At 37.5% G+C, this 13914-nt stretch overlaps 1 protein-coding gene across 1 annotated transcript in view; it reads left to right on the top strand.

The window, feature by feature from the left end:
- The first annotated feature begins 9903 nt into the window (after positions 1 to 9903).
- Positions 9904 to 13914, top strand: part of RP1 (RP1 axonemal microtubule associated) — a 194967-nt gene continuing 190956 nt past the window's right edge. Inside the window, exons 1-2 of the mRNA XM_068188719.1 lie at positions 9904 to 9955; positions 11983 to 12141. The gene's annotated coding sequence lies outside the window, so the exon portion shown is untranslated. The remainder of the gene's footprint in view (positions 9956 to 11982; positions 12142 to 13914) is intronic.

The raw sequence follows: 13914 nt of genomic DNA, 5'->3' as shown, positions 1-13914 counted from the left end.
ATTTTAGTGTATTCAATGCACACATCTTCATACATGAAGAGATATGAAAATATTTTAAATACTTAATTTTCTTTCTGCAAATGAAATACTGGGAGTTTTAGGTACCTGCAGTGTGTAAATCAGGATATTTATTTGCTTACACTACTCGTTATCTTCCCAGTATGTTTTCTTTCCCCAAGTCGTACTGCCAAATCTTTGTAGAAGCTTTTCCAAGAATTTTATTCTAAGGACTTTTTTTCCCTCCCATTGTTAAGATTTATCCCTTGGAAATATTATTTTCCAGACCTCATCTATAGTTGAGGATGATTTTTTTGGAAGTCTATGCAAAAACAATCGTCTTACATTGTTAGCAGTCTTTGGTCAGAAATTGAACTGTACCTTGACATACAGCTGATCTAGGCATTTGCATCTTGAACACGTTTATTTTTAAAATATTATTACCGTCTATTTTAATAAGACATCTTTATGTCATTCATAATTAGATCTGATACAATCTGATAGCTTATCTGTCCTGTACTGTAAAAACTGTCCTGTAGTGAAAATTATAGTAATATATGATTGAATAATACATGATACAATATATTATGTAAGTGCATCAATTAAAAAAGAACCCGTATTACTTCAATATTCAGAATAATCTTAGAGTCTTAGCTATTTCTGTTCAATATTGGGGGAAAATGGTTTAACCAACAGGTAAGCACTGTCATTGTTAATATTTATCTTCTGAATATTTGGCTTCAACTTTCAGCCTTTGGGTCTTACTACATCTTTTTTACTAACTTGAAAAATGTTGCAGTGCCTCTGTTTGCCATGCAGGCTCTTAAAGAAAATGATCAAATCATTTCTTCAGCTCTTTTCTGTTAAGCTGAAATGATTGAATCTCTAAATCCTGCACCATCAAACCTCTAAATCATCCCTGTACACATTTTTGATGTAATTACTCTTGATCAGTGTTCTTTTTAACATGTTAGCTTGAAAACAGGTTATGCTTTAAAAAAAAAGAAGGATGCAACACTGCCAAACACGGAGTTGAAGGAACTAGTGTGCTCCTGCTTTCTGCTTCTGCTTAGTAGTTTTCATTTTAAACATTTCAGAATCACAGTGGCCCCTCTGGGCCCAGAATTCACTAAGACTACATGTTAATTTGACCACTCTTTTCAGTGTTTCTCATCACCAGAGCAGAAGTCATTGTCTTTGTTCCTATGAATGACTTTCATTTGCTTATCTTAAAACGAGTTGGGGTTGCTTGTGTCCATGTTACCATGTGATCTTGATTGCTCTGTGTCAGTGAACGCTGTCCTTCTCCTTACTTGCCTTTTCCCGGTCTTCACATCTTCCCTAGTGACTTTTTTTTTCTTCCAGAAGTGTTAAGATGGAGGTGATGAGAACTGATCCTATAGACTCCCATTAAAAAAAAAAAAAAAAAAAAAAAGATTTATGCCCTGATACCTTGTGGTTTTGTTAGTTCAGTGCTGAGCATACCCTGCTTTTAAGCACGCACCAGTGCTTTTGGGTGGGAGATACACAGCCAGCCTGGCCTTGGCTGCCATCTCAGTAAGAATGATAAGAGCATTGGGTGGAGCAAGCATGAAATTGCTTTAATTTGGGGATCTGAACATGCTGCACTGACACGATTTGTTACTATCAGCTGGACTTGTAACAACATCAAAAAAAATATCTATCAGACCAGTTCCCATGATGTAATGTAAACACACATAAATCAGCATGTAATTACTGTTCTTAGCTTTCTTATTCACTTAGTACTGATGCTGGAACTGTTTTGTTTTATGCAGGATTTTTTTAAAGGTTGGCAAGTCTTATAGCATTGAAAATATCTCAGTTATATTTGCTGTTAATGATACAGACTGACTTTCCTTATGTCTGAGTATTTTGTGGCATCCACTGACCTGAAAATTATGAAGCATTCCTCTGCCACTTGCTTTTCTAACACATGGTCCCAAGCTGACTGAACAAATAATATCCAAATTTAAAGCTTTATATAGAAGCTTCCTTAAATATTTCTGAAAAAATAGGATTTCATCAGCCTTAGGGTATGACTGCATCTGATTTATTGTGCATAAAACAGGCTAGTGAGCTATTCATTGTACATTTCTTCTGTGCCCAAATTATCACAGAAAATTTATGTTAACACCATTACCTTCTCTTTATTCCCGGTTTACTTAAAAATAATTGTCAATCTTTTTACATTGTGTTTATTTTATGATTCTTTTATGGTTTCTATGATTTTTTATGATTGCAATTAGTTTTATTACATGTAAGTTTATTTACGTTTGGAATGATTTTTCTCTCAAATTGTGGCTTCTTGAGGAACTGTCTCATTTACAAATTATGCTTTAAAAATATTTTCTTGCAGCTATTATCACTAAACTATGATTAACTTTGTGACGCTGAACCTTTAAGATAGCTGATACAGATATGAATCTCTTTGTGCTTTTGTGTGCGCGGTGTGTACAGATGTATGGGGAGGGCTCTTTTGTGGTGTCTTTGGCAGCATCAATTATGAAGTCTCTGACATGTTTCTTCTGCACCTTTTGTTTGCTCCTTAATTTCTGAAGATAAATCTTGAAGCACTGAGACCTGTTTATGCCTATGACAATTAAGGGCATCGTAATGAGCATAATTTTCTATGCAACAGCGACAAAAAAAAAAAAAAGGGTAGAACTCTTGATATCAAGATCTAGAAATGATAAATCTCATCTTATTGGCTCAGCTTTCATTATTAGTAATGTCTGCTAATCCCATTTAAGATTTCTGAATGGTCCCACAAGGCACTGTGACCCATCTTTTCCTGACTTTGGTTGAAATTTCACAGCTGTCCTTCCTCTTGATGATGTGTACCTTTTAGAGGAGAGTGGATAACACCAAAGGAGACCTGCAGATTCTCCTTTCACATCCTTGATTGACTCAAGGTTTAGGCAATACCTCAGGGAAAAATGCTGCCAGGGGTCTCAAAGCAAGCTACATAATAACAAAGTATTTGAGCTTTGAAAGATCGGAGTGAACTTTAGTTAAGACCATGTTCCATTTTTTGAATGAGTAGATAACACCCTAGTGTATGATACAGAGCTGCACGCGGCTGAAAGGCTGTTCCATGGCTGATTGAGCTGCAGGTTGTGCAGGGAGCAGCATCTCCCCCTTCCCCACCCTCGGGCACAGCACCATGGCTCTTCTCCCCGGGAGCGCAGGGAGCAGTCCTCCCTCTGCCTGGATCCGGGAGTGAAAAACTTCAGCGTTTAGCCTGGCAGCCCGTCTGAACCTGCTCGAGGGCATGGGAATCTGGCAATTGCTCAGCTGCTTTAGGATCACAGAATACATGATGTTCGGATTCAGCCATCCACCTGAGGTAGGCAGAGAGCACAGAGAGGGAAATTTCTCTACTTGCTTGATTAGGGCGGTTACCAGCCCAAAAGGCAGAAAGTCTGCTGTATTTCCATTCCAAGTAATGCAGCTCCTTTGTAAAAGCACAAATGAAGAGACCTTGTAAAAACAGTCTGCAAAATGAGGAATACTGGGTAAGTAGAACAGCTCCTCCTTGGCCACAGATGCTTGACCTCTGTCTCCCTTTATTCGGATGGCTGCATTTTCACCTTTATTTACTTACTGCGCTTAGACAAGAACAAGGGCACCCTGATGCTGCCTTTTTGTGTTTGGTTTCGTTGTTTTTTTTTTTTTTTTTTCGTCTGTCATTGTGTTGTTCTCAGATATTTGTTGCATCTGTTTCCTGTTAAGGAAGCTTAGTGTTGCCTTTTGTCCAGCAGGTGGAAGACTTGCTGCAGTATGTACAGCTCAGCAGCCAGGCTATATATAAACATTTGAACGAGGATGCAGAAGTTTTAAGTCATTGGGGCAAGGAGGTGCTATTGAATAGACAGTTTTCAATTAATATGTTTTTGTTTTTCTTGTTGTTTGGTTTTTTTTTTTTTTTCAATCACTGTATTAGTCAAGGAGATAGAATGGTAAGAAAGGCAATCTCTGCACCAAAATTGGAAAACCTGAATTCAGTAGCTGAATCCAGGAGATGCCACTAGGGTAAATCCCAGGACTATAATTAGCTGTTCTAATTTTGTTCTATATTTTGTGTCATATTCTATATGTTTGTTCTATATTCATTGTGTCATCACAGCTGTAAATGTAACTCTTCTTGGGTTCATGGAATACCCTTCCCATAAGCACTTGCAGTTGGCAGATTTAGGAAGACTTTCTTGAAGCTCAGTGGGACAGTATCATTAACATTTATCATAATTTCTGATCAGGAAAAATACATTTGGAAACATTGGCAATATCTCTGTCTAGGGAATGTAGGGAAGGCCACAGGACTTTCTGTGACTGATGTGCAACTGAGCAGACAAGATATTGCTTCTGGACCCGTGAATATTATCCAGCCTGTTGTGTTGGGTTGATCTTCTTAGAGATGCTCTAGAATGTGCCTAGAGATATCTGATACAGGCAGAAAAAGATGTTTAAAGTTGCTTTTAAGAAGTAATTAGCTGTAGGAAGAAATTCATTTATATAAAGTAGCTAAGGGTTACTTTAAATAATATGTGATATACTTTGTATATATTAAAGTGAAGGAATTTATGAAGAGATGAAATAAGATCTGTAGTGATTTTTTTGGCTATGAAGCTATTAAAAATCACTATGTGATTGGTATGAACTGAAGGGAAAATTAGGAAGTGATGTTTTATGGATAAGGTAAGGTCTTGGTGTTGTGCAGAGAGCTGGAATGAGAACCAAGAACGAATGGATTTAACAGACCTAATAATACAGATATACTTTCGAGTACCTGGAATATGCCTGAAGTTGTGATCTTGGGTTTCAGATCTCAATGGTTTCCAGTATTTCAATGACTTGGTGGCTTAGAATTAATAATTAGACGCAACATTGTTTTCATCTGACATAGTGTGATTATTTGGGAGATGAGGATGGTTGTGCTGATTTCAAGTGGATGAACAAATGCTACAGAAGAACAGGATTTGGGGTGACAATGACATGTTGAGTGTTTTAAGAGCCCCTTTTAGAGGAAGGGGGAGACAAAGATGATGTGTTTGGGTTAGACTGATGAGATTGGCTGAAATTGTAGGAATCTGACAAAGGGTAGGGTGTGAAATTTGGTCATGACTCAAGGAAATAAATATACTTGTTTGTCAAGCCTGGCTGTTTTAATCAAAGGTATTCAGTTCTTACTCCTAAGAAAATTCAGATGGAAGATGAATGAGTTACCCTACTGAATGTTATAGCAGCAAGGCAGGTTTTTTCATATATTTTTTCTAGTTGTACAAAGGGTGATCTAGCTCTTCAGTGGTTTTGTATATAAAACCTTTACCACTTTTATGTTACTGTTTGCTCACCAAAAATTTAATATTTTGGTAATTTAGAATTCAGTGTCCTGGGGTTGCAAAAATCCTACAGCTATGTGTTTAATAGGAAAACAAGTGTGCTAGAAGTAGACTACTAGAGAGATACTCCTAACACTTATTACAATTCATGATGTAAATGCTGTGATAGATTCATAATGTCCTTTCTTTCAAATATTGCATATTTTAAGCTCTGTTTGACTTGAAGAAGTAGTTCTTTGTTAATCTCTGTTTACAATATGATGATACTCTATAGCTGAGCAAGATGTTGTGCCTGGGCAGCCCCTTTGCTACTTGGGTCTCACATCTGTGAGACTGAGCTTACAAGAAGGCTGAACGGCTCACAAGGGATTAGAGTAGTGCCTCTGCTAGTTTTGTTGCTAAGAACGAGAATTTAAGGCCTTGAGAAAGACACTATTGGATGAAACTTTCTGCTTGCTACATCTTATTGAATTGTGTGTTACATGATTTCTAATGTTTGCATACAGAAAGAAGTGTGCAACCATTGCAGATAATTCAAATGATAGGTATGCTTTTCTTTTAATAACAAAATATTATGAAACTCTTAGTAATTTTATTTAACTTATCACAGATGAACTTATCTGTGAGGTGAGAAACACTGTTCAGGCAAACTCCAAAGCCCTTCTGGTATTTGTTTGTAGAAGTTCTGCGGACTTATAGCCATGAAAGGTGATCTGTGTTTTAGAGAAAATGTTTCTTTTCAGTGAGAGTGAGCTGGGATCCCAGCTCTGCCCTTTCTTAGGTGAATAATCCTAGTCTTGTGCCAGACTCATGAAGATCACTTGGTAAGATTCTAGAGTCAGAACATATTTTTTTCCTTTGCTTGCCTTGGCACAAAGCTTTAAGGATGTGTCATTGATAGCTGTGATACAGATTTCAGCAAAGGAGGAAGAATAAAGCATTCAGATCAGCATTTTTGTCCAGCTACATATTTTCTCTGAAGCAAAGAATATGAAGTAGAAGCACTTATTCTGATAACAGGGATGTCCTCACTTAAGGCACTGGTAATACAGTAGCTGCTTGTTCCCCCAGTAATTAAGTCAGATGCTTTCTCTGTGCCTGCTCTATGCTCCTGCCACTGGTTAGGTTGAAGAGTGGCATCAACAGAGGAATTCTGTGTTGTTTTAGGCCCTGTGGCGCCAAGTCACATACCCTGATGGAGTTTAGTGTCTTCCAGACTATTTGACCTGTTTTAAGAATTGGTGTGAGATGATGCAAAAGCCCTAATTTAGGGAGCAGCAGAGTGTTTGACAGCAGATTCATGTGACTGCAATACTCTGCCTTCTCTCTTAGCTGTTCTTCAACTAGTCCAGTACATTCTGCTGCTTATATCATCAATATATCATTAATAAGGAGAAAGAAGAGGAACATTTTGGATTCATTGTTTCAATGTGTGTGGCTTATGCTTGTTTTGCTGCTGGATATGTGCCTGTAACTGGGAAGTTTGTACAGCATCTTATTGATCCCACGACTTAAAAAAGAAGGTGATATGTAGGATCTTTACTACTTAGTGCACAGAAACACAGCATATCATAGGGGCAATGCTAATATTAATTTTAAAGCCCTTATAAATCTGCATGCAATTTTTAGTGCCACAGGCTTTGTTCTAAAGATATATAAAACATGCTTGGTTTTATACATCTTGAAATCATGAATCTAAGTATTTTTGGTTTTGCATGTAATTCTCCTTTAGAAACAGATTTTCTTTCCTGTTCTAGAAGCTTGTACCGTATGGGCCTGTCTTAATTTTTGTCCTCTTCATACTTTCATTGTGGTGTAGCAGAACCTTCGGAGCATAATCAACACGTTTATTTTTGGTAGAGTACTTTTACAGGACTGTAGAAACAGTCTGTCCTGTATAGCTGCCTACGCTGGCAGAGTATAAGTTAAGATTAACCATAATTGTAATCAAATAGCCTTTCTACTCATGTTCATCTGCCTTCATCTTTCACACACTTGAAATATTTGAAGTGGCAAAGATGTAGTGTCTGACAGGCAACAGCATCACTGTGCTTGTGTACTTCTGTGTTGGCTTTTACAGGAATTGCACAACTGAGGCTGTTATGCCATTCATTGATTTTGTGTAGCAGGACAGTGCGGTAGCTATCTCAGTAGATCGAACAGATTATCTGTTTAGTTACTTATGAATGTCAGGTGTGACACAAGCAGGTGGCTTTCTGAGGCCCTGACCTCTGGAGCTGCACAGTGTCCCCAGGCAGTCCCTGGCCAGGAGTGGGGCAGCTGGAGGCAGCAGGGCAGCCCTGGGGCTCAGGCACCTCCCCCGGGATGGAGACCAGCTCTGCTGCAGCCCGACTGGAGCAGGGTCTGACAGCCCCAGGAGCTGATGTGGGTGCTGAGACCTGGGCAGACTGTGGGTCCTGAGTGAAGCTGGTCAGGGCCAGGGAGCCTCTTAGTGCTATCAAAGCTCCAGCACCGAATGGCTTGGCAGTACTTGATTCTTGATATTTTTTTGAGTTTCATGCTGTCGTTGTTTTTGGGAGAGACCCTGTTAAAAAGTCATAGGAAGAACTCAAACCCATCTGGTAGTTTTGAAATGTGGAAAAACACAGAGCAGATCACTATATTTTTGGTAAAAAGTACAGGTTTCTTCTGGAGGAAAACAGCTGCTGTATGAGACTTGAATCCTCATTGCAAGAGATAATTTGAAAGGTGCTAAAAGTGCCACTGAATTTTTTATCTTCTGCCATTTTATAGTTCACTCCTGCAAACAGGTATGACTTCATACACTATTTACTAGAATGAAGGGTATAAACAGGATGTTTTCTCCATCAACTGCTAAGTGGGAAGTGCTTGGGGGCTGAAGTCTAGCAGGGGAATGAGAAACTTTATTATGTACATCTTCAAAATTTTGACAGTTAAACTGGTGCAACTGTGCTTGAAAATCTTCTCTTCAGTTGAAATTAATGAATACAAATCCAAGGTATTTTTTTCTAATATGAGCTGACTCTAATTTGAGACAGTAGGCATTAATACTTTAAGAGTACCTTTTACAAGGTGTAAGAAATTCACAGAAAGATAGCTGGAAGGATATTTTTGTTAATTTGGTTTATTGAAACAGAAACATTCTCTACAATAATGGAATTTCAGTGGAATTCTGACAAAAAAAGTATTTGTGTCATTTGTCCATATATACATTTATTCTTGGCAAAATCTGTTTACAGATTTTGAACTTGGTTCTTCATGCCAGCAGAGTGCTTGGGGTTTGAACACACTATGCCCTCTCTCTAATTAAAGTGAAATTTGCACTGAACAGTTCTTGTGTCTTCTGTAGCTAAGTAGGAGTTGTCTCTTGGCAGAGGATATTGATTTGGTGCATCAGTAGACTGTCAAATAACTCCTCTTTTACCTTAATACCAAATTTTATATTTTCATTCTATTTTTATTTTGCTTTCATTCCTGTTTTTCCTTCACATTCCATTGACATTTGCCTCTTTGCATCAACAGTGAAGATAATGGCAAGGAATAATTTGTTTTCTGACAGTATAGAATACTTCTTTTTTTTTTTTCTTTCAGTTATTTTTGTTCTATTTCTTTTATATTTTCTTATTACTTTTTGTATGGATTACTTTAAAATGTGCTTGCTACATGGTAAGTCCATATAGGGAGGCTACAAGGGATATTTCTAGAAGCAAATCATGCCACCACACTGTGCTATTTGGCACAGGTGGCATTACAAAAATTGCTGCTTCTTTGATATCTTATTGAAAACAGACTTTGATGGGGTGCTGAGCGACAGGACCTTATTCTAGCTTCTGGACACAGACTTTTCTTTGGTAATACACAAAGAGAGGTAGAATTTCCAGACTTCCCTTTCCTTAGGGCATGGATATTACACTGTACATCAGCCTGTGTCAGCAGAGGAGCAGGACTCTAAGGGGTTCTGCAGTTTCCTCACTGCAGGTGGAGGATCACTCCTGGCAGAGTTTGTCTAGCTTGCAGCTAGAATACTACGTCATTTTTAGGACCCCAGTACAAAAAAAGACAACAATAAACTGGGGTGTGTTCATGAAGGGCCACTGAGGCAGCTGGGGGGCCTGTTTCATGTGACTTCATTGGGACAGTGTGTTTAGGGAAGAAAGGTCTCAATACTGATTTTCCTACAGCACAGGAGAAACACAAAGCCCTCTGACAGAGCAAAGAGACTTGTTTCCCTGGGCAACAAAATGAACCATGAGATTCTACCCTCAGTGCTGTGGGACTCAAGTATGTGAAACCACGCTTTAAATTTAGGGTGGAATCTCAGTGCAGATTGCACTCCTCCCCTCACCCACTGGTGACCTCTCTGCAGGACCATTTCTATTATAGGACTTTCAGACCTTTAAGAGATTTTTGCATTTATGATATCTTTATAGCTGTTGTAAAAAATGAGCCCTGATGTCATTGGGGATGAGAAGCTCTCTTTCACCTCCGGGTGGCACCGCTTCAAAACGGTTCTGTATGCTTTAAAGATCTCTGTAGAAACTGTCCATGGCACATGGATACTCTAGTTTCACAACTGGAGTAGCTGGCATCATCATGCACAGCAGATAAACTGGGAAGTGAGGCAAGCTTCTGACCACAAACCACAGACACAGAGGGAGCTCAAGGGTTTTGTCACTTTGCATCCATTTTTTATATACCACAATTTCAGATTGCTGTTTTTCTGAACACACATTATTTTGATTGTTTTTCTGTATGTTACTTGATAAAGCTTTTAGTACAGTTTTTACATGCACTGTTTATATGAAGTTATACTCACCTGCTGATAAATGAGTGAGGGGGAATCAAAACAGGAAATACCATTCTGATCATCTAATCTACCTGTTCCAGGCAAATACTGTGATATATGTTCTTACACATATCAAATATTATACCCTTCCACTGTCAGGGAAAGTCAAGAGTTCCATCTCTAAGCTTCTTAGAAGTCATAATTCATCATCTGAAAGAAAAATCATTATATTAAAAAGAATTTTGGGTTTCAATTTTATTTGTATCTGGCTTACAAGTTGTCAGGGCACTGCTGGGTTAGTCTCTTCAGAACTGCCCATGTGACTACAATAAGTGGAGATACAGTTATTGACAATGAAAGCTGAGAATCTCATTTTTTCTGGTATTTTAAGGAAGATGACACAGGCTATGAAAACCACAAGAGAACTGAGACTAGGAACACTGGTTGTGTTTCCTAGACACAAGCTGTACAGATATTGCCACCTTTTACACCTTGGCTTCCATGATCCCATCTCAATAGCAGGTCCTCTCTTTAAATGAGAGAAAAGTTTAGGGCAGATGCAGAGCTATAGTGTTCCCTAGATTCTGCAGTCTTTGACTTAGGTGGGGGAGAGGCTACTTTGTTCTTGCATTTGAAACACTCTGTTGCTGATCTGTTGATGAAATGCAGAGGTAGGATGTGGGAGGAGGTCTGAAGACCAGCTACACAGTGAAGGAAGGAGGAATTATTGCTCCATTTAAAAATAAAATCTTATGAGCTGAATGTTTATTTATTTTAATGTCAGATCACTGTAAATTTTGTAACTCTTAAATTAATTAGGGCAGATTTAACTTACTTTATGTTTCTCTGAATTCTTCCTCCTCTTCTGGTGCTGGAAAGAAAATCTGTGAAGAATACTGAAAAGAGAAGAAAAAATTCCTCAGGACTTGGCCAGGATATATGCTTTGGTAACTTGCTCTTTAAAACCTGTTTCTATTTCAGACAAGAAGTTGTTAATCTACACAGTGAAATATGAATGTTGTGTGGTGTATTTTAGGCATTATATTACATCCTGATCCACCAGCGTGTTCCTCTGTTTTCATATAACTGCAACAATTTAAATGAAACAGTATTCTAAACTACAGTGCTTTTCTGTAATATTCTCAGTAATACATTAGCATACCTGTCATGTAATTCCAAATGAGTATTATAGCCTTTTGTTACATAATTTCATAATTTGCATAGGTTGTTAGGGCTGAGTGTAGGATTTAGAACTGCTCTTAAACTCTCCTAAATATGATCTTGGATTTCCACAGTTCCTGAGCCTTCAGCAAGTCATGTATTCTTGAAACAGCAAAGCCCTTTAACTGATAACTAAATTTAGCAAATAAATCTGTACCACTGTGGTCAGAAGAATATGCCATTTCTCTCAGTTACTGTACCCTCAAATTATTTGTCTCTCTGGTGCCTCAATCTTTGCCTTTTCCCACATTTAATACATCTAATACAGTTTTGCATGAAAATCTTATAAAGGTTCATTAACTAAGGTTTGTGCAATGTTTTGCACAATACCCACAAGCTGTTATATGACTGTTGGAGATGTAGAATAAAATCGTAAATAAACAATGTTTTCAAAATCTTAAATAAAAATTTTCTCTACAGTGTTGAACCATATTGCGAAAGAAAACATTTGCAAAGTGTACAGTACAGAAGACACAGGCTACAGGATATCATTTGCACAGGACTCAAAGATTGCCAGCTGAAACTCTGACAATGGAATAATCAGGCTGTTGCTTAAGTATTCAGTATGTGTTTGCTGTTGCCATAGGTGGTATAGAAAATTATACTGAGCTAACATCAACATTTATTTTCAGGTAGGGCAATAGCATTTGGAACACACTGTGGCTGGAATATGTGGGAGCAGAAAAAAGCAGTATCCATCACTTAAACACTGTCTAGCTGACTTTGGTTTTTCTCTCACCTATTATAACACTTCAAGGATTGTGGTTGCTAGCAACTTGCTTTCCAGAGCACCAGGTAATACCTCTTTCACTTGTTTCCTAATTATTATTATATAGCATGATAATATATCAATAATGTGAATTTATATTCTGATTACACTGCAGCATATTATATTTGTGGTTGTTTGGTTTTGTTTTTTTAAGAGATTTTGTCAAAATATTTGTTTTTAACATTTTGACAAATGTTAATTTTTTTTTAATGCATACATTGTTCTATCTGATATTTTCTCTGTCAGCCTAGGAAAGATGTATACCAGTGCTTTTAAATTTGACTGGGAATGTCAATCACATTACTTCATGTATATTTTTCTTACTCTTAATTCCATATCCACAGGATCAGTGGCCTGGTAACTTTCTTTAACTTCAGTCACAACCTATTTTTTCTTCAGAAAGAGACTATTTTTATTTAAATGCTTAACCTTAGGTGCCTATATTTGAAAAATTTTGCATTAGTGATTATGAATACACTTTCAAAATAGATCAGAGATGCCACTTAAAAAATTATTGGTTAGTACATGCTGCTAGAGCATGAGAAAGAACACTGCATATTATGCTTTGTAACTGTCAACTGCATTTTTACCTATTCTAACTTTGCATTTTAATTGATGCAGTACTTTGCTTTGTAGAAAACTATTTTTTCAGAGTTGTTAGCAATTTCACCACTTGAACATATCAAATGAAATTAAAATAATTTCATTTGTAGAAACTTTGATTTAAAATTTTTGAAGACTCCTATAAATGATATTGGGATATAGACAAACTAAAACCACAGCCTTGTTAGCTTAGGTGGTAAATTTTCTCCCATATTTTACTTAACTAATGAAAAAAGTAGTGTCTTATACTCAGGTGTCCCAGCAGTGATCCTGAGCACAGTAATTGTCTATTTTGTCCTTTTTTTTTTTTTTCCTGTCATATAGTGTTATTGCCTCTTGGCTGAATATGGGATTTACATTACCAAGTAATGGTAGCTATTTTTCAGTGCTGTTATATAGGATTATAAATTCAAGTTCATGGATTTTTCTAGCCTGGCAAAATATATTAAGAGTATTCCATCCAAAATCCATGAGAATGACATTGCTGAGTGACCAGATACACCTTAAAAATATTACTTTCAGCACTGGAGAAAAACAGACAATAAAGCCTCTTCTTTCTCTCTAGACCTGTCTGAGAGATTTGCAGCAAAGTGATCCATCTTTGTGTGTCCCAAGCTCTTATTCTGGGAGATTGCATCTATGGCTGTGTACCTCCTTTAGGAATAGGATGACAAAATATACAAGCTGTGGCTCTGTGTGATTATTGGAGGAAAATTTTGAAAAACCTCCCGAGAGGCCAGATACTTGCTTTAGAAACTTCTTTATTCAGGTATCATGATGTGCTTGCTGTGTTAGTTAGGCTTTACTATGAATTTCCAGCCATCTGTTTGCAGTGTTCTGTTTCAAAAAGAGAACAAAGTCATATTCCTTCCACTGGAATTTTTTTTTTTTTTATTATACAATTCTTGTTTTATCAACCTTTCACAGTTTTCACACAGCACATGCTGTAGACCACTCTTGTCTACACAGGAAAACCATACATTTATGAACAGCATAAACACTAACATCAGCTGCAGCTGTAGAGCAAAGCCTACCTACCAGTGTGAAAGCAGGGTCTCACTGTGCTAGGCATTGTATGAACAACTTGTTGAACATGATTTCTGTCTCAGAGGCTAAATATGGAGAGGGAAAGTGTGACGAAGGGATAGAAGCTTTCCTGCCATACCCTCTAGATCCTATTTTTTAGTCTAAGTGAC

Source organism: Anomalospiza imberbis, chromosome 1, assembly GCF_031753505.1.
Source record: "Anomalospiza imberbis isolate Cuckoo-Finch-1a 21T00152 chromosome 1, ASM3175350v1, whole genome shotgun sequence".
NCBI lineage: Eukaryota > Metazoa > Chordata > Aves > Passeriformes > Viduidae > Anomalospiza > Anomalospiza imberbis.
This window is presented reverse-complemented; position numbering and strand designations above follow the sequence as displayed.